The sequence below is a fragment of the Protopterus annectens genome, chromosome 3.part0 (genome assembly GCF_019279795.1).
Source record: "Protopterus annectens isolate FY-2018-M chromosome 3.part0, PAN1.0, whole genome shotgun sequence".
In the NCBI taxonomy this organism is placed as follows: Eukaryota; Metazoa; Chordata; order Ceratodontiformes; family Protopteridae; genus Protopterus; species Protopterus annectens.
This window is the reverse complement of record NC_056731.1, coordinates 987,687,900-987,691,692: the sequence shown is the minus strand read 5'-3', so window position 1 is coordinate 987,691,692 and position 3,793 is coordinate 987,687,900. Positions and strand designations below refer to the sequence as shown.

The 3,793-nt window shown below is 38.5% G+C and overlaps 1 pseudogene; it reads left to right on the top strand.

The window, feature by feature from the left end:
* Positions 1 to 2,814: 2,814 nt before the first annotated feature.
* Positions 2,815 to 3,793, top strand: part of LOC122797524 — a 3,353-nt pseudogene continuing 2,374 nt past the window's right edge.

The following is a 3,793-nucleotide window of genomic DNA, read 5'->3' as shown; positions in this document are numbered from 1 at the left end:
TTCTAATATACTGTATTATATTATATTATATTATATTATATTATATTATATTATATTATATTATATTATATTATATTGTTAGTATAGGTGAATGGTTCCAAAACATCTGTGCAATATAGAAAGAGAGCCAGATTCATGAATGGCTAACTACCGCTCGTGTGTGTGTGTGTGTGTGTGTGTGTGTGTGTGTGTGTGTGTGTGTGTGTGTGTGTGTGTGTGTGCATGTGTATTTGTCGCAGTGTGACCTGCACATGATAGCGCACTATTTTCTGTTCACTAAACAGCTTTGCATATCATGTAGAGCTGTCAAGCAAAGGTAAACAGCACAATATCCTAATGAAAGCATAAGCAACTGAACTACATGCTAATTAATCAATACAAGATGGCAGAGCCATTCAGAAATCTATAAAGTACCCACATAGAGATGTTGTAGCCCTTTTCTATGAACACTAAAACCTAATAGAATACAGCCACCATCACACTTAAAAACCAAGTAATGCTAGGGGTTGCTGCTGCTCACTTGCATGTGTATGTGCAACAGGATCAAATATATGCTGCTGCTGCTGATGGTACACCTCATGCAAGGAAGAGGAGAGTATTCAGACTGCATGTAACATATCATGAACTGCATGACCTTGAAATAATAGAGTGATACATGGTAAAAAATTGGCACCTGTCCCTCAAAAAATAAATAAATAAATGCATGCATACATACATACATACATACACATATAACTAAATAATGACCCATACATAGCTCTCCACTTCATCTATATGTCTTCTTGGCATACTTAGTTTGGTGTCATTGGCTGTCCAACATTATTCTGTTGTTGTCACCTACCCTTTGTGTGGTGAAAGTCCAAATTCAGCAACTTCTGTCTACACATCTATATTTATGGTGTGAGGAAGTGGATAGCTATGGTTCTCTCTCACTAACTCCTCTCTTCTTCCCCTGTGTCCTCCCCTTTGCTTAACTCCCCCTCCATTCCATCACTTTCCTGTCAAACTCATTTCCACACCTTTAATCAAGTCAAACATAGAATCACACGCAACACATATGGCCAGAAATGGCCCATAAGAAAGCCTTCACTTTTTCCCTCATCATTTGCATGGACGTTGGCATACTGCACCAATGCCAGTTGACGGTGAGTGGCTCTTCATGTCCTTTGGCAAAACCTGGTAAGTTGTACCTGTCACTTGCAGTAGTCTCCTTATCCTTGCTAAAAGGTGCTCAGACAAGCTGTGCTACCTCAATACTGAGAAAAGAAAATCATTGGCAACAGTTGTTTGACTATTGGATGTAACAAAACACAACATTCTCTGGGGACTGTTGACATAAATCAGCTGTCTGAAGAGTCATTTTGACCATAACATCATGGGTTCAATTTCAGATGTATGTCACGGTATTCCTCACTGCGATGTTGTACTTCTATGATATGTTTCATGATACATATATTACTTTTTATCTAGTTAAGCATTTACCAGTGCATCCATGACAATAAGGAAGATTTAGTATACCAACCTTACTCTAATCATGTCTTCATTATGCTTTGACTGTCTTACAGCTTGTTGATCCCCAGAACCATCACTTACTGATACAGAACATGATTGTTGAATACTGAGGACACACCATAAAGATGTGCATTAATGGCCCATGACACCATCCTTTTGTATGTGTCTGTAAATCTGTCTCTATATTTACCCCTTCTCTCTCCTACCTCTTTGTACTGTTGACTATTCATTAGGCTGATGGATGTAAATGTCATGTTATGGCATTTTCAGTATCTCATTACTTTGCTGAAGAATAAAACCTACATCTTCACTTGTGATCCAACTTCTCCAGTGGCATGTGTGTATAATACACCTGCGTTTACATTGTTTCAGCACCCAAGTAGAGAGTTTGAATGCACGAATGACTGTCATCTGTGAGTGCATGTTTCTTCCTCATACTGTCCAGGGCAGGCTTCAAATACATATAAGAAATATGTCTATAAAGTGTGCTTGAGCTGTGTTACCACTTTTTAGTGGAAACTACAGTAATACACAATGGTGATGTCATCCATTGAAATGTGGAATGTTACAGTTGTGAAATAAATCTGTGGCTATGTTTGTGTTTTAGCAAACTTTCATTAGTTTGCAATGTTAGCCATATAGTTCAAATCTCGATGTCACTGCTTACAGTCAGTGTACATGTTGTCAATAGTGTTGTCACGCACATGTGCAATGTTCATGTATAGCTGCTGTTTCCTGTTACAAGACTTTATTCTACACTTTCTTTGGAAAGGCTATATTGAAGACTGATGCTGTCATTTGAATAGATGGTCTTTTCATAATATTTATTGTGTACTGTCCTTGAGAGCTGTAATCTCAACTCAGCATGTCAATGACATTCATATGTCGTGTAATTCCCCTTGGTTACAGTGTTAATTTGTGTAACTATCACATCACATATGATACCATGTCTGCTTTTATTTACCTATATTTGTTCAGGAGGTGCGACCACCATTAATTATTATGGCATGCATATTGCAACATTCTGTTATTACAAAATTGCTTGAGGCATAAGCACCTTCACATCAATTATCTTTCTAGAATTTGACTGCTTACTCTCTCCTCTTACATATTTATGCATACATCTGTTTGTTTTCTGGGCACATTGTCCTTGGTGCACTTTTCTTTTCTAGTAACCCATGTATTGTAATCACCATTTCCCTCACTTCTTACTTTTTACTGTACTCATTTATTTCCAGTTTGATTACCAGGGAAGTCCACTGGGTCAGAGTGACCCATTTTCAGTGGAGGCCTGGGGAGAAAAGCTCCAAAATAAATAATACAGATAAGGTACAGAAATACACGGATGTCAGTCTTACATAATATGGAAACAGTTACAAGTAAGTAGCTTGAAAATATGCATAATAAGCAGAAAAGCATTGAGTGTGGACTTATTGTTTATACATTTTCTTTAGTGTGCACACTCAGATATTAGGTGAGAAGATATTTTATATACATACTTTTAAGTAAAATGAGGATACACTATACATACACAATTTCAGAAAAGAAATTAGTAATGGAAAGCTATATACAATATTTACAATGTTGAACCATAAGAAATAAGCAGCTAATAGAGAAAGGAGGGCAAAGAAAATGCTCGTGGGAGCATAGCAGAAGGAGAGTTATTGAGGTTATCGATAGCTATTGTTATTATATTGATAGTTACTGATAGCGAATAGAGAAGGGAGAGCTTAGAAAATGCTCGTGGGAGCATAGCAAAAGGAGAGTTATTGAGGTCTTAGGAACCTGAGGGGGAAAACCCCCAGGAGCATAGCTGAAAGAGAGTTGTTGAGGGCTTAGGAACCAGAGTGACAAAACCCCCCAGGAGAATGGACTAAGGAAGATTAGGTTGGATGGTGGCAATTGCATTTCCATTTTGTGGCCAGGTGTTTGGTAAGCTGAGTTTTGAAGTTTTCTAAGTTTGGGATGGTTCCTAAAGAGGGAGGAAGGGAATTCCATTTTTTGCCTAGAGAGACAGCAAGGAGAAGTTGGCCTGCTGTACTTTTGGGTTTGGGGACAGCAATTAGGTTTTGATGCTCGGATCTGAGAGTTCTATTGGGAGTGTAACCTGGCACTTGGTGGAAGCAGTTTTATCTGGTAAAGTGAATGATTAGAGGTCTTGGGGCCGAAACGATCTCAACATATTCTCAAACTTTAAATGGGTAAGAAGCCTGACTCGCTGGCTTGGAGCTGGGTGTGGAATGCGAGCGCCCAGTGGGCCACTTTTGATAAGCAGAACTGG